Here is a 26,999-nt window from a genome sequence, read left to right on the forward strand (position 1 = left end):
GTTTTCTTTCAGAGTCATATCTCTTATGATAGGCAGAACTTTAGGGAAGATAGTGAGCCAAACCGTCTTGAAGAGAGCGAGATGACCCCAAGGTCATGTCTGGATGAAGACAGTGAGTTGAAGCTACTCACCAGCAGCTGCGAGACAACCGTTGTGCAGTTGCTGCCTCAATCAGTTCGACTTCTTCAGTCTCAACTTAAAGCGGAAAGACTTGCTTCAGCTCAGCTCCGACTTGATGTCAATCATGCAAAGAAGACCTCAGAGGACTGCCTTGTGGGCTTTGGTGCTATACAACTAGGGTTACAACATCTATCGTTGACACAACTGAGGTCTCATCAACTTGTTCTGCTGCTTGCCGTGCACGTCTAGGCCAGGCCTACTGCCTTCTGAAGTGCTCTCAGTTTTGTATATTGTTTTGTCGGCGCGTTTAAATGAACTAGTGGTGACCTTTGATGCCCAGTGTATGTAATCCGCGGTCTCGTTGCGCTTTATTATCACCAGTGGCGAACTTTGATGCGCAGTAGATGTAATATGTCGTAATTTCTTTATTGTATAGTCTAGGTTTATTCTTAGTCGATATGTTGTAATTTAGGACAGAAGCTTCAACGGAACTCAATGTTGTCAGCCTTCAGGCCGGCCCGTAACTCACTACACTATATATGGGCCAAAACGAGGGCCTACAATCAGCTTGGGCCATTAGCGGGTCTAAATGTATAGTAGTTTTCCGCCTTTAACAAGTCGTGTAAAGTTCTGGCCAGCTGGGCCAGAGAATACCATGGGCTTTTAACAAGCTAGAAACTAGATTGGGTTAGCTTTGAGCCGAAAAATTAACGGGACAACACAGGTCGAAACCGTCTTAGGCCCATGTTTGGCCCAAATAGAAAACAAGACGTTAACATGCCAAAAATATATCTCGGGCCTGGTTTGGACCAATAAAATTATGGGCTTTAAACATGCCGGTATCAGTGCGGGCCGTTGGCCCAACTATGTCACGGGCCATTAACAGATGGGTTGTAAGCAGGCTGGATTCAATGCGGGCATTAATTAGGCCCAACTGTTATATGGGCCATTAACAGGCCGATAGGCACGTTGGTCTGAAATTCATCTACGAAGACTATGGGCCGTTAAGAGGCCTAAAGTCACTTCGGACAAGAAAAAGCCTAGGTTTAACATGGGTCATTAAATGGCCTAAACTGACACCGAGCCGACAACAGCCCAGATGCACCACGGGCTGCTAAGAGGACGAAACTATTATCGGGCCGAACTGGTAAATGGGCATTTAACAGGCTAAAATTCAAACCCGGCTTAGAATGGGCCCAAAAGAACAATGGCTTGTTAACGGGCCAAATCTGATATGGGCCTTAATTTGAACCAAAACATGGCAGGCTGTTAACGGGCTGGACCACTAGTGTTTGGAAAAATATGGTGGGCCTTTAGCTTGGCTAGCCTTTTTACCTTTAGTGGGCCACTGTTGGGTTGTTCCACGTGTTGAGAAATCATAGGCGTCTTTTGTCCATTGTAGGGATGACATATGTCCCAACCATGAGCTAACACGTGGATCATCCGACGAATGAGAATTTTACACGTGGAAAATCCCCATTGGCCGGGGCTGTTAACGGGTTATCGGATCCAAACTGGAACCCGATAGCTTAACGGCAACCCGTTACGGTGGATGCCATGTGTTGGTTACCCTTGATGAAAACACTTCTATGATGCACCATTTATCGTCATGGAAGTGGACACTTCCGTGATGATAATTTTGGTATTGTCATGGAACACTTCTACGACAACACAGGTATGACTATCTTGATTCTGTCATAAAATCGTCATGGATGTACATGCATGACAGAAAACGTGACCTACTGTGACAAATATGTATCATCACGGAAGTGTATTTCTTTTGTAGTGATTGTGTGGGCATTTTGAAAAGGGATTTTTACATCTGTGCCCCTGGTTCCTTAGCTCTACTCATTCATCCCCGTCCTCTTAACTTTTGCTCAATTTTCCCCAGTCCCTTGCCAGAAACCCTCATAACTGGGCACAACGGATGTTGCCGTCGGGTCAAAGGCTTGACCGTTAACTCTGACTAATGGGGCCACGCTGGTCTGTGTCATCCGTTCGACCTGACAAGTGGGGCCGCGTTGGGTGGTGTCAGTGTTCGACCGTTGGGCCGTGGTTTCGTTGGGCTGTCCCTTGCATTAAACGTCTGCGCGCGCCGCCAGGACAGAAGCCTGCTATGCATGCACCCAGCAAACCCTGCATGCATGCGTTAATCGAGCCTGCATGCGCTGATGCCACGATCCCGCGATGCACCGACCGAGCCTGCATGCGCCGATGCGTCCACCACGATGCACTGACCGAGCAGCTTTCTTGCACGCCAGCCGCCATGGATGCAGCGACGGTCACTGCTGCTGGTTCCTCTCTTCTAGCTAGGTGGCTACATATTTGTGGCTTGTGTAAAAAAAGAGCCACTCCCTTGCTTAGTTGTACTCATTCATCCCTACTAACAAAGCTTGCTTGCATGCACTAGCTGGTTACTAACAAGGGAACCCTACTAACAAGCCGAGCTCTCTAAGAAAATAATCAACAAATATGTAGTCCCAATATGTATATAGGGCCAACAAGCCCATAGCACGACCACATAGCTCAAACTAGGAAGAACTTAATAATATAATAGATAGAAAACTTAATAATAGAATTTAAGAAAAGGGCCAACAAGCCCATAACAACTCCAACATAGTTCAATTACAACTTAACATAACATAGACTAAAAAAAGATAGAGGGTTTAGAACCCTAGCCGCCGCCTTCTCCACCTCGCTCCTCCTCCGGGCGCCCTTTTCACTGCTCCTCCGGGGCGTTGTCGATGGGGTACGGAAGAGTGTGCATGTGCGTCGCTGTGGGGAAGATGTTGTTGTACTCTGTGAACCTGTTGTGGGTGGTGAAAGCAATGAACTCGGAGCCACACCAAAACACCCGGCCGAGGAGGTAGAAGGCATCGAATGTGTTGGTGAATTGGGCAAGGAGAGCAACCACCACCCGGTTTTGGACGACCTCCTCGACGCGGAACATCGTTGGAGATCCCCTCGGGAGGTGGTGGTAGCCGGACACGAGGAAGAACTCGGTGAAGTTCCTTGCGGTCCCCAGCCTTGATATCGCCCACACACGTAGTGTGCGATCAACGTACACGCCGGTAGGGTAGAGCCTCTCCGACACGATGGGTGGGAAGCGGTTGGTTGGTCCGGTGTAGTGCATGGGTGAGGGATGTGCAGAAGACGGAGAAGGGGTCGAAGAGCAAGAAGGGCAGCTGGATGAGGGATGGCAGAGGCAGAGGGTGGCTTAAATAGCTGTAGTGCTACCTGTTATTTGGTCGTGGTAATAACGGGGTCAAATGTGAAGTTAGTAGCCCGTTTTCAAACCCACTTCAGCATCGGGAGTGTACACGCGTGGGAAACGGTGGTTTGAAAATAAGAAGAAAAAGAAGCTAATTGCACGCGTGGGAATACGTGGTCAAACCCTATATTATATGAACAAAAAGAGACAATTTTTGAAGAGCTTGTGGCCATTTTGCATGATAAAAATGAATTTGGCCCATAAAAATTTGGTCATTTTGCATGATCAAAAGAGATAGAGGGCTTGTGGCCATTATACAAATGCAAAATGACCCATTTTTAATAGTTTGTGGCCATTTTGCATGATAAAAATAAATTTAGCCCTTATAAATTTGGTCATTTTACATTTGTATAGAACAAAAAGAACTAAATTTTCTATGCAATGTCAATTGTTGTGTAATTCCAAATGATGCAAAAAAACCAGAGCCAACACGTTCACAAAAAACAGAGCCAGCATGTTCACAAAAAAAATAACGCGATTCGACGGCCCAACTTGAGCTTGGTTTCCTTTTGGGCCCAACACCACCGTTTTTTCCCGTGGAGTCAGTGGTGGGCGAGCAGCCGAACACAACCAACAGGATCGCCTCTCGCGGATCACCCCATGCTCCAACGATGCGGAGCCGTCCTTGTGATCCAACGGCCTGGAGCCTGCACTTAGCCTGCCCATGGAATTCCTTCTAGAAGACCATATCTGAGGGCTGTCGCTTGGCGCCAGGGTATGATCGGACGGCTGACGTTCACAGCTAGGGTTAGGCGAAACCCCGCGGGGTTTAGAGGGGTTTTGAGCTGGTCAACGGGGTTATGAAAGTTTTGACTGAGCATAACTAATTTTAAAAAAAATCTAATAAATATGAAACCTTCGTCGTTCGTTGTTTTATAAGACACACTAACGAGGAAAAATACTAAACTTGGTCTATGGTCATTTTCATGAAAAAACCCTAGCTGGCACGATCGAGGTCAAATGAGCACCATTAATTTTAAAAAATCAAAAAAATATGAAACCTGCGCACAATGTTGACTTATGTGACATGTTACCAACCAAAAATCATAAACTTGGTCTATGGTCATTTTCATGAGAAAACCTTCACACATATGAGCTATCAGCTACAAGATTTCATAGTGTTCAAGGAGATGAGGTAGGGTTACCTTCTGTTTTTGAAAAATTTAAAAAAAATCACCAAAGCTTTATTTCAAAGTGCATAAGAAGGATCTGAACTTAGTTTTACATTTTCATAGTTTAAACGTGTTTTTTAATAGTTTTTATATTAAAGCATATTTTTCAAAAGAAAATGTAAAAGTATGAAGATTAATTCAAAAAATAGTGAGACTTCGAATCTACACATAGATTGAATATGTGTTAATACAGAACATTTGGCTCATTTAGAGTAGGTCCAAAAAAACTTGATTACAAATGGGCTGTTTACCCTAGCCTGGGAGCTCATTTGGAGCATATTTCTCAAATTCAAATTTTTGCGACCTCCTCTAAATCACCTCAAATTTTGCACACATGATCTCCTACACAAACATAGATAGTTTGTCATGGTTTTTTTTTGCATTTTCTTGAATTTAGACAAACATACATAGATAATTTGCTAGTGGGAAAAAGCATGCATTTGATTTGATTAATAAACATGAGACCAATAACATGTGTGATCAGTGAAGCAACACTGAAACAACATGTGTGATCAGTGAAGCAACACTGAAGTGATCAGTGAAGCAACACTGAAACAACATGTCTGATCAGTGAAGCAACACTGAAACAACATGTTTGATCATTGCAGCACCTAGACAGAACTAACCATACACCACAGGCAAATATAAGGACAGACAAATATAGATAGAATAATACGTTACTAGCATCACCATAGATTAAGTTCACACCATAAACTGCCACATTAAGTTTACCATAAGTAACCGGACCCTAAGTACCCAAAAGATTAAGATTTAGTTCACATCATCACACCATCACAACATCATCACATCACTTCACGCCGGAGTCAGAGCCTTCGCGAGCGCAGCATGCTGCCCCTTGATCATGTAGTCCTCCCCGCGGATCGCTACATCCTCTGCATGAGACAGAAGGTGATCGAAGCGGCCATCCTTGGGCTTTGGCTTAGTGGTGCAGTAGGGGCAGTGCCACTTCTTGAACTTGCGATTGTAGAAGGAAGCAACTCCCTTAGCCTTGATCTTCTGCACCTCCTTGGCTGTGAAGGACGTGACGTTTCCCTTGTACACATCATCTCCAGAATCATACTGCACACATGAATGAATTGCATTAATACATTATAGATTCATATACACCATGTCAAAGGAAGTAAATGAACAAGGGATAGGCTTACCTCATATTCAGAATCGTCACTAAACGCCCCCTCGTACGGGTCATAGTCAGCCAGCTTCCTCTTTCTCCCCCCCAACCATCATCCTCCTGAATATACAATTACATCCATCACTAGTAGCCAATTGAAAATTTAGATATGCACACATGACACATTGATCATAGGGCTAATATACTCCTAATATCAGAAATGTTTTAGAAGTGGGGTTTTTTTATTTCTGCGCCCCTTAGCTCTATGCATTCAAAAACCACATCCATCACTAGTATATCAATGTATTAGATTTGTACACACATTGATCAAAAACACCAATATGACATTCAGATAACACATTGATCATTGGTCATGCACACACATTGAAGAACAAAGCTAATATAACTACATATTGTGGACAAATTTATATACTAATGGATCAAATTTATATACTAATGAATCAAAAACCCCAATATGACATATTTACACACATTGAATCAAATTTATAACTTCTTAATCAATGGATTCCATTTGGGCATATGACATTCAAAACCCCAATCTGAGTAGCATTCAAAAACAAATCTAATAGGGACCCAATCTAAGGCAACGAATCTGAGTAGCATTAAAAAACCCAAGCTGTGAGCACTAAAAACAAATCTAATAAGCATCATAGCATTAAATACCCCAATCTGTTCACAACATCTAGCATTTTTGCAACAAATTTATCCAAATCTAACCCCAATCAGTGCAGCACCTAAAATCATAGTTCACAACATAGCATTTTTGCAACGAAGTTATCCAACAAACTCTAGTCCAAAAACCCCCGTCCCCCCAACCCATACCCTACAGAAAACCGCTGCACATCCATCAAACCAACTACTCTAACCATCTGAACTACCATATGAATCACAATCTAACCAATGAAACTAGGGAGCAATTAACTCTACAAGCTAAGCAAGTGCAAATACCTGCTCCTCCACGGCAGGCGGCGCAACGGGGGCATCTGGATGGACTACGCCGCTCGACGCCTTTACCTTCTGCAGCGATGAGGCGGAGCCCACCACATACGCAGCGGTTGCTAGTTTCCCCGCACCGTCGTGGACGCCGCCGACATTCGCGGTCACCGCGCCTGGACCCTGCAGCTCCACCACATCTCTGGCCGCTGCGCCGGCATCGCCACGAGCGTCGGCCATCTGATAGATGGAGGCGATGAAGGTGAGGAAGAGGATGCGGTGGGGGAGAGCGAGACGGTGCGTTGGAGGCAGTGGAGGAGAGCAAGACGACGCCGGTGGGGGAGAGGAAGATGATGCGGCAGGGAGGGGATTTGGGGGGAAATGGTAGGGCGATGGAGGTGGTTGCCCTCTTTATATGATGGGACGTTTCGGGCATGTCCATGGACACGTGCTACCCCACAACCGCAGTCTTGCATGCGCCCACGTATACGCGGCCCCACTCGTCACCTAACGGTCAAAGGCATTGACCCGACGGCAACGTCCGTTATAACCTATTTTGAGGGTTTCGGGCAAGGGGGAGGGGAAAAGTGAGTAAAAGTTAACAGAGTGGGGATGAATGAGTAGAGTTAAGGAACCAGGGGCACAGAAATAAAAATCCCTTTTGAAAATAGCATATCTTTATGACTGTGCATCATATGAAGATGTGTTTACATGAATGTTGATCAGCATGATGTTAACTTGTTGTTGGTTCCATTTTCGACCATGAGTAAGATTTCCAACATTCTGTTATCCATGTTTGAAAAGTGTGTGTTGATTTAAATGCTCTGCGTCTGAAACATGCAGTTTCTTATCTGAAACTTAAACTTACAATTTCTTCTCTAAAAATCACTTGGACAGGCAGCCATCGCCGATGGTGGATTGGATGTCGCGCTTCTTCAATCCCCCGGCAGCGCGAGGGGGAACAAGATGAAACTTCCATCATGTGCTGGCGCTTGGGGAATGGAGCGAACTAGATTTAAGAGGGGACGGGGGCACGACGCGATTCATCACTGCCGGTCCCTGAGCGGCAGCAGGCAGTCCGGCCGCACTGCTGGTTTCGGCGGCGGGAGAACAACCAGAGTGAAGACTGAAGAAGCATATCAGACGTGAATATTCTTTTCAGTGGATGGCTCTTGGTGGCGTACTTTTTTTACTTGCCTCTACATGATACAACTTGTATTTTTAGCCTCCCGGTCCATGGCGGACCAGCAGCCCATTTGCTGGGCGGGCCAACCTACAGAAAGCAGCACTTAATTTTTCATCAAGGCCCCAAAACAATGTTGTATTATGTTTGTTTTTTAGGTCGAAAACATTATGGCGGGGGTTGAGCGGGAAGGGGGGAGACTGAGCAAAAAACATAGAAAAGGATCTGACGTGCAGTTGTTATACCCTAACAAGCAAGTGCCATTCTTCTCGAGACGAAGGTGTGTCGTGTGACACTCACACGTCACAATCCCACAGTATACATTCTAACTAGTTCACACACAAGTACAACAGAAAAAAAAATTCGGGTCAAACTCAGGTTCATAGGATACGTTCATATTCATAGCCAACATTGGCAAACAACAACTCAAAAGATTCATGTATAGACAAGTTCGGCATGCCTATGCATCCAAATGATTCATACTTAGATCACAAGCCAATATTCATAGCTAACATTCACAAAATATTCAAATATACACAAGTTCAGTATGCTTACCCATCGAAATGATTGAGAGAACACAACCAATATCATCCATCAACACACATTAATCACCTACGGTACAGACGGGCAAGTGATGTTCACTCGATGGTACTTCTTGCTAAAATTAATTCTTGTCTAAGCAAACTTTCGAGTACATAAGAGGTAGCAGAGACCATCTAAACTTTTCTTGTAGGTTTATCCTCGTGATAGTGGCCTTGATGCCGTGAGAGATTTGAGCAACCTGGCCACTACTTTCATCCAACTAATTTACTGGCCCATCTTTGTCCTGTATCTCGGCAAAATTCTACATTGCAGACAACAAATGAGGCGGTCGACAAAATGAACCACCCAAAGTTTTTGTGCAGTTCAACTGAAATGGAGCATCACAGGCATGCAGATTGGTTAAGTGCCATATAAATATATGTGCCTACCAACTTGTCTGGAATCTTTAGACTCCATGGCAAACAGTTTGCTACCAGCATACGAGCCGATAACCAAAAAGCGCAAGTTGGGACCAAAGACCGGACTATGTTTTTCAGGGCTATGCGCCAAGCAATATTGTTGGTGTTCACTCTGGCACTTCTTTTTGTCAATATCAATGCTTGTCTGAGTGAACTTGCGAGTAAATAGCAGCAACATAAGTATCTGTCAATATGATATTTTTGTGCAGTTCTACTGAAATCAGCCAATGTAATGATTTTCCTGCAAGTTTAGGCTCACAAGTTACTACTTTATGACATCGGCCAACAGTAGCACAATACAAAATTACCATTAGATATGACAAGCACAATAATCAGGATGAAGACCGGTACCAACCTGTGTGAGGAAGCATATCAATTAGTGCTTCCTTTGACTGGAAGCCGAGATAAGCGATTGGCAGGAAAGGAATGAGGCAGTCGAGGCAATGAACCACCCAAAGTTTTTGTGCAGTTCAACTGAAATCGAGCACCCCTGTTGGCACGTATATTGAGAAAGTGAGATTACTGTAGTAGTGGCACCAGTTGATGAAACATACACTAACAAATAGAAGCATCCTCATTATCCTAATGGTAAAGTTAGCAACATAGTAGCCTTGCTTAAAGAGAGGTATTAGTTTATATTATCAGTGCCAATTAGCTCAACACTCAAAGCATTGCCATGTATCATAGCTTGCAAATATTTAACATGCAAAGATAAAGGACTTTCTCATGAAGTAGCAAAATAGTAGCACGATGCAAATAGAGATGAGAACTCACTAATCTGGATGAAGGCCTTAGGCCGGTACCAACCTGAGCAAGGAAGCTTATTCAACTAATCCCAGAATAGAAGATAAAGCAGTGACTAGAATCATTCAATAGTACATATTTTTGCGCACTTCCGATGTACCGTTGACATTACTATTGTTTACCAGTGCTGAGATTATATCGAGATATTATCAAGAACTTCCAGCAGAGATAAAGCACAGGCTAGGATACAGTTCATTGTATCCTCTTGTGGAGTTCCACTAAACTGTATGAATGACACAACATGATCCCTGTTTGCACAAGTAGGAACAAGGTGAAACCTTCATTAGCTTAGTGAGGAAGGATAGAAAGACAGTAGCATATTACTTTAACAATAGCATCAAATCATGATGACAATACAGTAGCAAAACACTGGCTTGTTGAACCAGTGGCAATAAATTGACATGCAAAATAATAGCATTAATATCTCATGACACTGCTAAGATCCCCTCCAGGCTCCACCACATGGTCCACCTACACACACATGATTCATCATGAGGTGCTACTAAAGATTTGTTTAATTCCGATAGGACAATTAGGCAGCAATTAATTAGTGCTGCTTAAGTACTCCTAATTGATTAATGACCTTGTAGGAGAGGTAGCAGCAATGGAAGGGCTCCTGGAGGATCATCTCACATGTGAGGCAGATGTTGCCAGAGCCCTTCAATGGCCTTAACTGAGGCCTTGACTTCATGAAGATCACCTTGGCACTGTTGATCGTGTACAGCTGGGTCACACATGCATCCAGAATCCAGTTAATTAGTATGATGTGTCGTCAAGCCAAGTACTACTCCGCTACCTACTACAAGTGTATTTCTTCAAGTAAATTAACACTAGTAGCAACATAGCAATACAATACCACTAGCAAGATGTCAGGATAAAATAGGACGGTACTAGCGTGTGATCCTTCTTCTTCTTATTCTTTGTCTTCCTCTTCTTGGTATGCTTCTCTTTCTCCTCACCAATTGGTGAAACCAAGTACAAGATTGGCCTTCAATGTCAGATTTGGTTTTGTTAGTGAGGGAGTACAAGTCTACTAGTAAACAATAGCATTATTTTGTCATGGCAGTTGCAAAATAGAGGTGAACACATGCATTAAATATCATTCTTACCTAAGGGAAGGTTAGGGTGCCAATATGGAGGATGAAGATTGGAACACAGATCTCCATTTGTGCAGTTCCACTGAAATCAACCAACGGTTCCGGTGTGACATTCTGGTTAAAAAGAAGTGATTTTTTGTAGTGCACCAAAAGGTCACAGTAGCATTGAGGTGAAATGTATATTCCTGTTTGCAGAAAAAGCTAGAAAGGAAACAATCAGATTCTTAAACAATTACTGGCAAAAACAATTGGTTAAACTTGTGATGACTTGCAAAAGTGGCATGGCTTCATTTTACCAGGGGCATTATATTAAGAACAGCTAAATAGTTGCTCTAAGGACATGGGATAGTGGGTGCACCAGCAGTCCAACACCATGTACCTAAACTAGGGCATAAAGTGGTGATTCAGAGTTTGTTGCCTCGAGAAACAAACATCCAAGCAACATATCTGGGTTGGTCTCATCTTTGTTCACTTTAGCCACCTATTCGTATGCGTGGATAGCAAATCTAGTCCTGGCCATACCTGTGTCTAAAGCGTTTCATCTTTATTTCCATTTTCGACCAAGAGACCGGTTAGATGGCCAGTATGTACATCTTTTCCCCCGTTCTATCATGTTTGAACCAAGTACTACAAGATTTGACTCCATGAAGTAGTTTTACCTCTGACAATAGAAAAAAAATAGGTGGCCTTGGACAATCCGATCGATCCTAGCTACATGGGAGGCTGAGAGGTAGAAAATGATACACATGCAGCGACGTAGCGAGCTGGGGAAGATATACCTGAAGGTCGTTAGAGTGTGGCTAAGTGGGGGCGGGAGGACGGATCCGCCGACACTATTGAACCGACCAAGGGATTAGAGGACCTCCTGCGCCAGCGCTCGGCCAGAGATAACGGTGCGGCCGGCAATAGGTCTCCTTCCTCGCCGTCGACGATGGCCTGAACGCTGCCCGTCCTCCCCTTCCCCGGCGGAGGGGATGCGTCTGGATCTGTAACCAGCGGTGAGGATAGAAAGACAGTGTGACCACCGCTATCTTGTTTAGATCTGGAGAGGATGAGAGTGTGTGAATAGAGCAAGCCTATCAAGAAAGCGCGGAGGTTCCTGCCAATACACACACACACGAATAGTGGGGTAGTTTTCTTTTTCACTCAATCAAAACAATCATTTAAAATTGTGTGCGTACCAGGACAGAGGTAGTACTACTATTGCCAGCTCCTCCTTCGTCGTCCATACTCTATGAGTAGCCGCTCTATTACATTGTTTCACAGACATGCGGGACATCATGCATCTGGGCCCGCATGCCATCCACCAAATCACAGCGAGGTGCTATGGTTGAGACTCGCCAGTCACCCCGGTGTGGCCGTCATGATCCATCATATCACAAGACCCACACCTTTACCAGCAGCAGTAAAGTGGCATCAAAGTTGGATAGGACGAACCAACCATAATTTCACTGGAACGCTCGTTGAAGCCCTTTCTCCCCTATCTTGAAGAAAACCTCACTCCAGACTACTCACTTGCCATTTTTCTTGTGTACTAACGAAGGAAAGGTGGGCGAATCAGTGATGCTAATCTATTTTCATTCCAAGAATCTTCTTTTTGCGAAGCACTGACAGATTCTCACTGCCAATTCTTTTCCCGTTTTTATTGCGATTGTGGTTTCCTTTCGATTGCTTTTTGTTTATCAGTTTATTGATGGATCCTGGAGCACTAGGCAAAGAGTTGCTGGCGGGAAACCCACTCAAGACAGAGATCTCCAGGAAGCAAGCACCAGCCAACGAGTTGGCGATGTTGGTGAGCCAACCCATGGACATGAAGAACTCCAAGAAACAAGCACTGGCCAAAGAGTTGGCGATGTTGGTGAGCCAACCCATGGACATGAAGAACTCCAAGAAACAAGCACTGGCCAAAGAGTTGGCGATGTTGGTAGATGAACTCCTGAACAAAGAAAGCTGGAGGAACGGCAAGGGCCCCACCATGCCTACCCCAGCAGCTCTAATGGCCACCTATGAGAGGCTCAAGGCCGGTTTTGAGGAGATAATCGCCATTGAGAAGTAGTATTTCCTTGGCAAGGCAATGGCCCCCATCGAGGAGATGGCCCCCGGAGGGATGGGATCCCCCGGTGAGCTGCACAAGGTAAAAAATGGCTTACCATAGTTGTGGTTTTTGGTTATTTGCAATGTGCTTGCTAATATGTTAGGGTTGTGCAGGTGCCGTTGGACGTCCTTGATGCTTCCAATGCCGCGGTCCGTCCTGTGGACATCGCCCCAGAGATGATTCCCATGTTGTTTTCCGTCCTGTGGACATCGCCCTAGAGATCGATTCCCATGCCGCTGTCTGTCCTGTGGCATCACCCTAGAGATCGATTCCCATGCCGTTGTCTGTACTGTGGACATCACCCCATAGATCGATTCCCATGCCGCTGTCCGTGCTGTGTGTCGGAGTAAATGGCCACGGGTAGCCTAACCGACTCCCCCTGGCTCTTCGAAAAATTACCAGGCCAATCGAGCCTTCAAGCATCCAGAGCACGGGGCCGCCTTCCTCTGGCCGGCTATCACCAAGGCCGACTATCAGAAGGCAACCCGGCCTCAAAAACCTTCCCGAAGAGAGCTACGAGATGGCTGACTCCAGGAAGCCGGCCCCAAGAGGACCGACTCCCAGAAGCCGGCCATGAATATGGCCGACTCCCAGAAGCCGGCCATAAGTAGACCGACTCCCGGAAGCCGGCCAAGGCAGCACCCTCAAGGGCTGCACCCACATAACGGTGATGAGAAGGGGCGTGGCTACAGTACAAGCTGCCATCCCCCGAATCCCGGAGCACGCGTGGTCACAGTACGCCGTAAGGGTCGGCCATCCCCCGTCCGGCGCGACACTGTTGCCATGTTGTCCATGGCACCACCCACGACAGGCGCCAGTACGGCCCGCGGGCGGCGGGCCCCTTCAGCCAGAGAGATGCTCGAAGGCGGCCAAGCCTCCTCCAGTCGACCTGGGGCATAGCCGGTCATCAGCCACGGCGCCGTCTCGGGCGAGAACGCCCACGACACCCTACAAGCGGCGCTGCACGACTTGTCCGTCCCCATCCCGGCCGACGCCGACGCCGAGATTCTGGAGGCATGCCACCTCGCCCTCATCACGGAGGGCCAGAAGATAGCATCCATGAGATGCCTCACTGAGGCTCACCAGCGCGAAGTCGACCGCGCTGCCTTTGGTATGCCGCCTCCAGGCGGGCCGAGCAGAGCCGGCCTCGTCAAGAAGCGCGGCGCGGCCATCGCCAGCCTGCTGGGAGCAGACCATCCAGTCTACGCCAAACCACTCGAGAACCTGCGTGCCGCTCAGGCGGCCGTAGACGAGTTAAAAGGGCTGGGGGCTGATGAGCTCCCCTACATGACTAGACGCATCCAGCAGCTGATCGACGCGACCGCAGAATGGAATGAAGCCGGCGCCCGCGCTAAAAGTCCTCCCCCACGCCGAGAGCACGCCGCGACATCCCAGATGCCGACTGCAAGCGGCGCCCGCGCAAGAAAAGACAAGGAGCCGGCTGCTAGCCACAGTCGGACTCGGGTCACCATTGAGCGCGACGCAGAATGCCGCCCCCGAGCGGTGGAACGACAAGGCAATCCGCCTCCCCCCCCCCCCCCCCGCGCCTCGTGGGGAGGGATATCCCACCTTGCCGCCTGTCACGCATCCGACTCTCGGCGGCCGACTAGGCCACCGCGAAGGAGTCTGCGAGAATGATGCCCACCACCAGATCGACCGCCTAGCGCGATCCCTGGCGCTAGAAGAAGAAGATGATGTCGGCCCGCCTTGCTTTGGCCCCCGCATCCGCGACGAGCCCTTCCCCAAAGGGTTCTCACTCCCAAGAGACACGCCAAAATACAACGGCTCCATGAAGCCAAAAGATTGGTTATTTGACTACTCTACCGCAGTCAGCATAGCAAACGGCAACAGGCGCGTTCCCGTGAAGTACGTCCCTCTCATGCTTCAAGGCACGACACGCACCTGGCTGAACAGCCTCAAGCCCTACAACGTCAACAGCTGGCTAGACTTCACAGAAGTCTTTGTCCGCAACTTCACCAGCACATACAAGCGGCCTCCCAAGCCCCGCCAGCTCTCCTTATGCGTCCAAGGGCCCAGCGAATCGACTCACGACTACCTCACGCATTGGGCCGAGCTCCGCAACTTCTGCGAGGGGGTGCACGAGGTTCAAGCCATAGAGTACTTCACCGCCGGGTGCCGAGAGGGCACCCTCCTCAAGCACCGACTTCTCTACGACGAGCCGACTACCCTCGACGAGCTGCTGATCATAGCAGACAAGTACGCCACGACCGACTCCTCAATGAAGACCGAGCTCCGAGTGGACGCCTCTGGAAAGGTGCTCGCTCCGGCTCCCAAGACGCCGGCTGGTGACTCCAACCGACGCCCCTACCAGAACGACCACAAGCGCAAGGCCCCTATGCCACCTTCCACCAGTCGGCAAGTAGCCATCGTCGAAGACGAACAGCCCGAAGAGCGGCCCGCGCCCAAGAAGAAGGGCGGCAAGCCGGCTTGGCAGCCGGCCTTCTCCTACGAGCAAACTCTTGATGCCCCCTGCAAGTTCCACAGCGGCGCGAAGCCGTCCAACCACACGACCCAGAAGTGCCATTGGCTCACGCGGATCTCCAAGGGCGAGGGGCTGCTGCCGCCTCAACCTCCTGGCCCGCCGCCTCCAGCCCCTCAGCAGCCGGCTGTTCGACCAGCAGTCGGAGCCATTCAAGATGAGTTCCCAGATGAGCACGCCGCCTACGTCGTCTTCACGAGCCAAATTGAAGACAAGCGTAGTCGGCGCCGACAGCACCAAGAAGTCAACGTGGTCGCCTCCAGCAACCCCGAGTTCATGCATTGGTCTGAGATCCTATCAGCTGGAGCCGGGCCGATCACCCAGAACATCAACATACTGTACCGCGACACCATGGAGAAGTTGAACATCAAGGCGAAGCAACTCATGCCAAGCCGTACTGTGTTCCATGGCATCGTACCCGGCTTGTCCTCTTCCCCAATCGGCAAGATCAAGGTGGATGTTCTCTTCGGAGACAAGGATCACTTTCGCCGAGAAGCGATCTGGTTTGAAGTAGTGGATCTAGAGAGCCCTTACCACGCCTTGCTTGGCCGACCTGCCCTGGCCAAGTTCATGGCTGTGCCCCACTACGCCTACCTCAAGATGAAGATGCCGAGTTCAAAGGGGATCATCACCATAGCCGGAGACTACAAGAAGTCCACCGAGTGCGCCGCGGCCAGCAGCCGACTGGCCGAGTCCCTCGTGATTGCTGAAGAGAAGAAGATGCTGGACCGAGTCATGGCCATGGCCGGCAAGCAGCCGGCCCTGTCCCCCAACCCCGAGGAATATGATGCTCAGGGCTCCTTCTAGCCGGCCAACGAAACAAAGAAGATACCTCTGGACCCGGAGAACCCGGAGAGGTTTGCTGTCATTGGTGCAAACCTGGACTGCAAATAGGAAGGCGAGCTTGTCGACTTCCTTCGTGAGAATCGGGACAACTTTGCATGGTCCCCAAAGGACATGCCGGGTGTTCCGAAGGACTTCGCCGAGCACAAGCTACATGTCCGAGCGGACGCAAAACCAGTCAAGCAGCCTCTCCGCCGACTGTCGGAGGAGAAGAGAAGGATCGTAGGAGAAGAGATAGGCCGGCTCCTGGCAGCCGGCTTCATTATGGAGGTGTTTTTTCCAGATTGGCTTGCCAACCCGGTCTTGGTGTTGAAGAAGAACAATAAATGGTGTATGTGTATAGATTACACTAGCCTCAACAAAGCCTACCCCAAAGATCCGTTTGCCCTACCACGGATCGATCAAGTGATAGACTCCACAGCCGGATGCGAGCTGTTGAGTTTCTTGAATGCTTACTCAGGCTACCACCAGATCAAGTTGGACCCAGCCGACCGCCTGAAGACCGCCTTCATCACACCATTCGGAGCTTTCTGCTACCTGACTATGACATTCGGCTTGAGAAATGCCGGTGCCACTTTTCAGCATTGCATGTAGAAATGCCTCCTCAAGCAACTCGGCAGAAATGCCCACGTCTATGTAGACGATATTGTGGTGAAGACGGAGAAGCGCGGCACCCTGCTGGAAGACCTCAGAGAAACATTTGCCAACTTGCGTCGATTTCAGATCAAGCTCAACCCTGAGAAATGCGTGTTCGGAGTACCAGCCGGCCAACTTCTAGGCTTTTTGGTCTCCGAACGCGGCATTGAGTGCAACCAAGTGAAGATCAAGGCCATAGAGAGAATGGAGATTCCTTCCAAGCTGTGAGACGTTCAGAAGTTTACCCGGTGCCTGGCCTCCCTAAACCGTTTTATCAGCCGTCTAGGGGAGAAGGCTCTCCCCCTGTACCGACTCATGAAGAAGTCCACCCACTTCGAGTGGAACGACCAAGCAGACCAAGCTTTCCACGAATTGAAGAAGATGCTGACCACACCGCCTGTCCTGGCAGCGCCGACTGAGAAAGAGCCCATGCTCCTTTACATTGCCGCGACTTGCCGAGTTGTCAGTACAGTCATCGTGGTCCAACGCCCAGAAGAAGGCCGAGCTCAGTTAGTCCAGAGGCCGGTATATTATTTCAGCGAAGTACTGTCCACCTCGAAGCAAAACTACCCGCATTACCAGAAGATGTGCTATGGAGTGTACTTCGCCGCCAAGAAGCTGAAGCCCTACTTTCAAGAGCATCCCATCACGGTCGTATGCACTGCCCCGCTTGCCGAGATCATAGGCAGCCGGGATGCATCCGGCCGGGTGGCTAAGTGGGCCATTGCGTTGGCTCCTTACATGATCTTCTACCAGCCCCGCACCGCCATCAAGTCCCAAGCATTGGCCGACTTCCTTGTCGACTGGGCCGAGACCCAGTACCTACCGCCGGCTCCCGACTCCACTCATTGGCGGATGCACTTTGACGGATCCAAGATGCGCACCGGCTTGGGAGCCGGCATCGTCCTCACCTCTCCCAAGGGCGACAAGCTCAGATACACATTGCAAATTCATTTTTCCGCCTCCAACAATGTGGCCGAGTACGAGGCGCTCATACACGGGCTCCGGCTAGCCAAAGAACTCGGCATACGCCAGATCCTGTGTTATGGCGACTCGGATTTGGTGGTCCAGCAGTCATCTGGCGACTGGGATGCCAAGGACGCAAACATGGCGAGCTATCGATTCCTCGTCCAGCAAATCAGCGGATACTTTGAAGGGTGCGAGTTCCTCCACGTGCCACGGGCCGACAACGAGCAAGCAGATGCCCTGGCACGGATCGGCTCCACCCGGCAAGCTATACCAACCGGCGTCTCTCTCCAACGCATCCTCAAACCGTCTGTCAAGCCGTCTCCAGAATCGGACTCCATCTTCGTACCGCCTGCCCCTGATGCAGTCGGATCCGACTTAGGGAACCAAGCAGGCGGCTCGGGGACTTCGACAAGCGGCCCGGGGACTGCCGTAGTCGCACCCGGCTGGGGGACTTCAGAACCCGGCCCGGGGACTGCAGCAGTCGGCCCGGGGACTGCAGCAGTCGGCCCGGCTCCGACTCCAACTCTTCACCACCCAACCCACCCACCCGGGTCACAATAGCCGTACTGACAACAGAAGAAGTCACAGCTCCATCATGGGCCCAGCCCATCCTCAACTTCCTAGTGAACAGAGAGCTGCCGACTGATGAGATCTCGGCAAGACTAGTTCAACGCCGAGCCGGAGCATACGCAATAATAAACAGAGAACTTATTAAGCGTAGCATCACTAGAGTCTTCCAGCGCTGCGTCGAGCCAGAGAAGGGCATAGCAATCCACAAGGATATCCACCAAGGCGAATGCGGCCACCACGCGGCCTCAAGATCACTTGTCGCCAAAGCTTTCCGCCATGGTTTCTTCTGGCCGACTGCTTTGGAAGACGCCAAGGAATTAGTCAAATGCTGCAAAGGATACCAAGTCTTCAGCTCCAAGCAACACCTGTCGGCTTCTGCACTCAGGACCATCCCCCTCACCTGGCCCTTTGCCGTTTGGGGGCTGGACATGGTGGGCCCATTCAAGACAGCCCGCAGCGGCATGACACATCTACTTGTCGACGTGGACAAATTCACCAAGTGGATTGAAGCGAAGCGAATCAAGAAGCTGAACGGGCCGACTGTCGTGACATTCATCGCAGATATCACAACTCGGTATGGTATACCACACAGCATCATCACCGACAACGGCACAAACTTTGCCAAGGGAGCACTGGCACGTTTCTGCGCGACACAGGGCATCCGACTGGACTTAGCGTCCGTTGCCCACCCGCAGTCAAACAGCCAGGTCGAGCGAGCAAACGGCCTCGTCCTCTCCGGCATCAAGCCCCGACTGGTCGTACCACTGGAGCGTTCGGCCGGCTGCTGGCTCGATGAGCTGCCGGTTGTCCTCTGGAGTCTGCGTACTACCCCGAACAAGTCAACCGGCTTCACTCCTTTCTTCCTTGTATATGGTGCCGAGGCTGTCATCCCAACTGACATCGAGTTCGACTCGCCTCGGGTCACCATGTACACGGAGGCGGAGGCCAAGGAAGCGCGAGAAGATGGTGTCGACCTGCTGGAAGAGGGCCGGCTGTTAGCACTCAGCCGGTCCGCCATCTACCAGCAGGGTTTGCGCCATTACCACAACCGGAAGGTCAAGCCAAGATCCTTCCAAGAAGGCGATCTTGTGCTCCGGCTGATCCAGCGAACAGCCGGCCAGCACAAGCTCTCGGCCCCTTGGGAAGGCCCATTCGTCATCAGCAAGGCCCTAGGCAACGACTCCTACTACCTGATCGACGCACAGAAGCTGAAGGCACGCAAGAGAGATGATTCCGGCAAGGAGTCGGAACGACCATGGAACGCCAATCTCCTGAGAATATTTTACAGTTAAAAGCAGTATGTATCACGCTACCATTTTGTATTAAGTACAAGACAACGGGCCCCCGGAGGCGCACTCGGGGACTACCCTCTTTTATCTATGAATGACGAGTGTCATACCCATGAATGTACTATTACATTTGATTTTCTATCTGGCACCGGGTTCGACTAGTCGGCCCGGGGACTTGCCGCCTTGAGTTATATTAAAGTTCTACCTGAAGTCAGACAAGTAGTGTGCCGGCACCCGAGCCCTCTCTTATTGAAAGTCGCAGCTCGAAGAACCGACTGTCGGACTGGCAAGAGCCAAAGGCAGGAAAGGATGCCCACACGAAAAATGGCTAAGGACTAATGAACCTATATAACACAAGCCGGCCTCCCAGCACGCCTACCGGCTGTCAGAACAGCCGGCTGGCCGGCTTCCCATTCACTTTGCTACAATCCAAGAAAGCTAGAGTGCTTGCCGGCCCAACCGGCCAAGCACTTCTCCAGCCACAGACTGCAGAGCAGCTGTCCGGCTGGGAAGGCGGCAACCAAGGGTGGGCGGCAAAGGAAATAGCCAAAGGATGAAAAGCAAGAACAGTGGGAAGCCAAACACATGCATGATTATATTTACAGAAAAGGCCTTCGAAAGGCCGGCACTTAACATAGTTTGAATACACCCCCAGTGGATGGAACTGCGCAAATTAAACAAAATATTGTTCAAAGAGTAATAAAACAGGAAAGTAAAGGCGGCAGATTAGGCTAAGGGCGCAACAGGCGAGCCGGGCTGGTCGGTGGAGACGGCAGCGCCGGCTAGAGGAGTGGCCGGCTGGCGAGTCTCGGCTTGATCATCGCCGGCTGTAGGCGGTGCGCTCGCACGCACCTTGTTGCTGGAGGCACGGTCAAGCTGAGGCTGGCCGGCTGCTCCACCATCTGGCACGACGTCTTCGCCATCCTCCTCCTCCTCCTCGCCCTCGTCGCTGGATTCGATCTCCTCCGGCGAGTCCTCGGCATCTGCTGGGTTCAGCCCGAACCACTCCTCCGGCTGAGCAACGCCGTTATCATCCACCTCAGGAGCAAAGGCGCTGGTGTCGGTGTAGTCGGTGATCGCCGAGGCACGCTGGATGATAGCCAGCAGCGCCGGCTCCAGCTCTGTGTCGGCCTCCTGCCGCCAGGTGGCCAGCTGGTCCAAGCTCAGCTCAGGATACCAGGCTTTGACGAACTCCAGCGCCCGCCTGGCGCCTGACCGAGCTGCAGAAGCCTTCCAGGCCTCGAAGCGGCCGGCCGCTACCTCCAGCCAGTCAGCAGTCCGACTGGGGGTGAGGGGAATCACCTCGCCGGGCCAGAGAGCGGCCAGCACTTGCGCCCCAACACGTTGAAGCCGGCGGAGCATGCGGTGAGTCGGCTGGAGGCGGGCTTGAATCGCCAGGAGCTGTTCCTCAAGCGACTGGCGAGCGTTCAGCGTGATCTCAGCGCAAGCCTGCCTTTGCGCCTTGCGGTGGGCCTCGACGACCTGGTTGGTGGCAGTAGAGTAACCAGGGAAGTACTCTGCACAAGAAAGAAAGAAAGAGAAAGAAGAGAAAAATACAAAGTTAGAGAATGAACCAAACGGCAAGCGGCAAGCAAGGAACGAAGAAGAAGGCGGCCTACCGTCAACCAAGTCTTCGATCTGGCCGTAGCCGTTGATCAACGACTACCTCGCCTCAGCCCAGCTCGCCGCCTCGGTCTCGTACTCGGCTTGGAGGGCGGCCTCGCTGTCCTGCACCGCCTTTAGGGCCGCCTTGTGGCTCTCCTCCTGGTCGGCCAGCTTCTTGACCAGGCGGTCACGCTCCTGAGCCAAGGCGTCGAACTCGGCTTCCTTAGCGCGAAGGGCGGCCTGGGTCCCACCCAGCTGCTCCCTCAGTTTGGCATTGGCCACTGCAGATATGGCAGAGAAGAAAAGAGCAATAAGAAAGAAGTCGCCAGGAAAGATCCGGCGCGACTGCTCAGCAGTCGGCCCGAATCTCGGGGACTACACCCAGTGGGTGCGCTGACGCGCCCCCACGTGAGATGAAAGAAAGGAAGCACCTACCCCGGCTCTCCGTTAGATCAGCGGTCTTCTGGGACAGCTCCCGAGCCTGGGAGTTGAAGGCAGCCGCACGGAGGTTGTGGTAGTCCTGCAAGTCGGACAGAGAAGCGAATGAGAACAAGATAGCAAACAAAGTCTACCAAGAAGTTCCAAGCCGCCTGCTCAGCAGCCGACTCGGAAGTCGGGGACTACACCCAGTGGGTGTGCTGACGCGCCCCCACAGAAGAAACCAAGATCAAGAAGCAAAAAAGGGAAGACTCACCCGAATGGTCGCCCGTGTCGCGAGGAACTCGTCATTATTCTGCCTCAGCATTGCGGCCTGGGACTGAAGCCGGTTCCGGACTTCTTGCGCCGCCACATTCACCACGGCCGTCCCACCACCCGGCGTCCACCCCGAGCTGGTGCTGGCCGTCTCCACGTCCTGGGCCGATGAGCTGGAGCCCGCGGTCTTCTGCGGGACCGGAGCCGAAGTTGCCTTCCCTGCGCGCTGGCGCGATGGCAACCGGACCACCAGGTCCGTCCTCACAGCCGGCTCGCCTCCAGCTGATTGCGCAGGCGGCGTGTTAGGCCGGCTGCCTTGGGCCGCCCCAGTCGGAGATGGCGGTGCCGCCTCCCTCTCCTGGACGACGATGTCATCCTCCTCCCTCTCCATCCCCGGCAGTTCGCCACCGGCTTCCTCCGGCGGGGGCTCCGGGGTCTCTGGCACCGCGACACGCAGGGGGTTGACAAGCAAGGCCCCCTCCGCTGCCGCTGCCGCTGCAGCCTCCGCCTGGGCCTTGGCCGCTGCTTCGGCTTGTGGCCGCCCTGTTTGATGAGAGAGCCTTGGCAGTGAGAATCCTCCGCCGTCTCCTGCGCCACCTTGGCAGTGGCCGCCCTCAGCTCCTCCGCCTCCCGCTCCTCCCGCGCCTCCCGCGCATTCCGCTCCGTTGCCGCCTGAAGCTCGGCACGAGGGTCCATGCGGTGGGTATATGCGGATCCTCCAGACGATCCAACCACGGAGGCGGCAGCGATCCGCTCAAGAGAGAGCGGAACCCTGTTTGATGAGACAAGACAAGGATTCAGAAATCGACAAGAAAAGAAGAAGGAATATGCAAGAGAATCTACACTTACGCCGAAACTGTTTGCGACTGCTTCACCACCTTGCGGAAGCGGGCCGCCTTTGCGGCCGCCTCATCCCGCCTGGTCGCCGCCGCCCCACCCTTGGGCTTCTTCGGACGACTGCCGAACAAGCCCGACGCGGCCCGGCGCTTCTGCGCGCCGCCTCGAGCAGGCGGCGTGGCGGAGGAACCTGCGCCATGGTCGGACGCCGGCTGGCGGTGCGGGACGATTTCCACCTCGTCGTCATTCGGCTAGTCGTCGAAGCTGGCTCCAAGCCCGGAGCCGCCTGCTTCGCCGCCTGCTTCGCTGCCTCCCGCCTCGGTGTTGTCGTCCATGGCGGCCGCCCCCAAGTCGGGGTCCTCCAAGTCATGCTCCGCCCGGTCGGGGAGAAATTGGCGATCCGCCCCCGCTGTCCCGGCCGCAGGTCGAAGTAGAGGGCTCTGCAAAGACGTGCCGATTGGTCAGAGTCGGCCAAGAAAAACTTGGTGACAAAACTAAAAGAAGAGAAGATAAAGAAAGCATACCATAGGCAGGGGATTGGCACGGGAGTACGGCTCCTTGCCAAACTGCCACTCTGCGGACAGCTTGCAGTTCGCGAGATAGTTCACCATATGAGCCACCTCGTCATGAGGCATCTCCTTGGTGCACATCCGACTCGGATCGAGTTGGCCGCTCATTTGACTGATCAAATGAGGGCGGCTTTGAAGTGGGAGCACCCGGCACACCACGAAGGCGGCCAGCAGGTCGGACACAGTCAGGCCCTCCGACTGGATCATTACCCGGAGTCGGGCGACGGCGGCGGCTCCAGCTGGTGACAGCGTCCTGCCCGATAGGACCACTGGGGCCGCCTCCTAGCCGGCGGGCCGGTTACGTAAGCCGGCAAGTTGACGTAGTCGCCTTGCGGGGCGACGTTCTTCATGTAGAAGTACGATTTCTGCCAGCGCTTCACCGACTGGATCAGCATGATGACAGGGAAGGTGTTGTCGGCTGCCGGCCTCCGCATCGCGATGAAGGCGCTGCTCTGAGCCGGCACGCCCTGCATGCGGGTGCCAAGCTTGGATTGGAAGAATTCCCCCCAGAGCTCGAGGGTGGGAAGGACGCCGAGGAAGCCCTCGCACAGAGTGACGAAGGCGGACAACAGCACCACCGTGTTTGGACTGAGGTGGTGCGGCTGGAGCTGATAAAATTCGAGGAAGGAACGGAAGAAGGCGCTCGCGGGCAGGCCGAGGCCGCGTAGGAAGTGCGAGTGAAAGATTACCCGCTCGCCTTCCTCCGGCGCCAGCGTGATCTCCTTCTCAAGCACCCGTGTTGTTTTCCCATGTTGTTTTCCGTCCTGTGGACATCGCCCTAGAGATCGATTCCCATGCCGCTGTCCGTCCTGTGGCATCACCCCAGAGATCGATTCCAATGCCGTTGTCTGTCCTGTGGACATCACCCCATAGATCGATTCCCATGCCGCTGTCCGTGCTGTGTGTCAGAGTAAATGGCCACGGGTAGCCTAACCGACTCCCCCTGGCTCTTCGAAAAATTACCAGGCCAATCGAGCCTTCAAGCATCCAGAGCACGGGGCCGCCTTCCTCTGGCCGGCTATCACCAAGGCCGAGTACCAGAAGGCGTCCCGGCCTCAAAAACCTTCGCGAAGAGAGCTACGAGATGGCCGACTCCAGGAAGCCGGCCCCAAGAGGACCGACTCCCAGAAGCTGGCCATGAAGATGGCCGACTCCCAGAAGCCGGCCATAAGTAGACCGACTCCCGGAAGCCGGCCAAGGCAGCACCCTCAAGGGCTGCGCCCACATAACGGTGATGAGACGGGCCGTGGCTACAGTACAACCTGCCACCCCCCGAATCCCGGAGCACGCGTGGTCACAGTACGCCGTACGGGTCGGCCATCCCCCGTCCGGCGCGGCACTGTTGCCATGTTGTCCATGACACCACCCACGACAGGCGCCAGTATGGCCCGCGGGCGGCGGGCCCCTTCAGCCAGAGAGATGCTCGAAGGCGGCCAAGCCTCCTCCAGTCGGCCTAGGGGCCGGCTCCCAACAGCAAGCTATTCCCCATCCTCAAAGTATGTGCATCATTAAGGAGACAAGACGAGGCAAGGCGACAGTGAGAGCCCGCAACACGGCCGCACTGTGGCCATGCTTACCTCGACAAAGCCCTCGTCATCAGAGGCAAGGCTACAGTAACCAGCCACCGACAAGACCCCCAGGCAGTGGGGCCGGCCTGTCGGCCATAAGGCCGGCAGCCGGCGGGACTCACCAGCCGGTGGGCCCCAGCGGTCGGCGGAGAAGCCGGCAAATACAGACACTGACGGCTAGGACCCGCGCCAACCGGATTACCATTGTACCCCTGGGGGTAGGCCTATATAAACCCCCCAGGGCACCCATGCAAAGGGTTGATCTCTAAGATAGTTTTAGCCACCACATAGAGGGAAGAGGAGAGATAGCCTTGCCTTTCTTCCTCCTCTAGCCAAACAGCTCAAGGAGCACTTGTAGCTACTTGTGTTGATCTAGTGATCATGCGGAGACCCCGCAAAGCAGGACTAGGGGTGTTATCTCCACGGAGAGCCCCGAACCTGGGTAAGATTCGCCGGCGTGCATGTCTTCGCCTTATCCCGTTTCCTGGCACCGGCGATGTCTTACTGGCTCCCACAATGATAAGCCACCTGTTGGCATATGTCGCACCTACCACCCGACATTGTGGACATTGCCTCACAGATCGATTCCCATGCCGATGTCCATCCTATGGACATTGCCCGAGAGATCGATGACAAGAAATAGTTGGTGACACTAATCCTTCAACGTAGTTTGCATTGTGTTTAATTACCAAAATGATGTGTGTTATCAAACCATCTTAGGTCTACTGCACTATCTTGTGTGGGCGGTACTTGCTACTTACGTTTGATAGTGAATCATGCGAACCCTCTCCGAGTTATGGAAACAGATGTATGTCGGTGTACAAAAGGAGGGGTGCGTTTTTGTACCCCTATACCTGTGCACGGGCAGTCGGAGCCGCGCCTACGGTCACGCCAAGCAGAGCAGGGGAGGTGAGCCAAGGTAAGACCGAAGCTCAAGATAATCAGAGCAAAGCTAAGGCCAAGACCACAAAGAGCAGAGGGACGAAGCAGGTTCCCCTGGCAAGACCCTTGCCGGGGCAGCCTCAGCAGCCCCGGCAAGATCCTTGCCGGGACAACTCGCCCCACACCAACAGAGCGAGCCACCCTTGAGCCCACGGTCCCCAAAGCCATCATCCCCGTGGGGCCAGGGCTCGGGAAGGCACCTCTGTGGTGGCATGCAGAGCTTTGTGAAGACATATTCAAGATCAGATGAGGATTAGAAGACGACAACCCTCGGCAAGATCCTTACCGAGGAAAGCCACCAGACCCCCGGCAAGGACGACGGCGCGCCACTGCAAGACTCTTTGCCGGGCCACCTGGCAAGGCCCTCTCCAAGGACGCCAGCAGGGCCACCGCCAGGCCCACGCCAACCAAGCTTCCACCGCCGTTCACATGCAGCTGCCAGCCCAACCAGCTAGGCGGGCACCTGCGTGGCAACATGCAGCTCCCAGGCCAATTCATCGAGCGCCTGCGTGGCGGCATGCAGATCTTCGTGAAGGCTCCACCACCGCGCCACCTCAGCTGCCTGCCTGCCTACATGGCGCCGCACGCTTCACTGGCCAGGGCGCGTGTCAAAGCGAGGAGGAGCGGCGACAGACAGGACGGGCCTCGCCCCCGTCCCCGATAAAGCAGAGGGACACCTAAGCTACGCATTAAATGCGTCTTGTCCTGTAATACGAGCGATAAGCTCAGGGCACTGTAAGCCTTTCCACCTCCTGTGTGCCACTGTGGCAGCCCCTTTCGACTATAAAAGGAGGCCCATGGCATACTGGAGGAGGATTCGGCTCTTTCGAATCACGCACTGACCACAGCTAGTTCGAGAGCTCAAGAACTTACTGAAATACACCCACCAAAGCAGGACTTGGGTTTTACGCATCCTCGCGGCCCGAACCTGGGTAAACGATCCTTGTGCCGGCTACTAACCCTGCTCTTCTCGCAACCCCACGCCCCGGCAACCATAGTAGGGATTCTTGTGATCCCATAGGTGTCGTTCCACACAGACATCTTTGGCACGCCAGGCAGGGGCGTGCGTAGTTGTGAGAATCTGGTCGAGTAATCAGCCTAGCAGTTCTTCGTCGCCATGGCTCCTTAGAAAAAGATGGCCACGGCGGT

This window comes from Aegilops tauschii, chromosome 2 (assembly GCF_002575655.3).
Source record: "Aegilops tauschii subsp. strangulata cultivar AL8/78 chromosome 2, Aet v6.0, whole genome shotgun sequence".
Classification (NCBI taxonomy): domain Eukaryota; kingdom Viridiplantae; phylum Streptophyta; class Magnoliopsida; order Poales; family Poaceae; genus Aegilops; species Aegilops tauschii.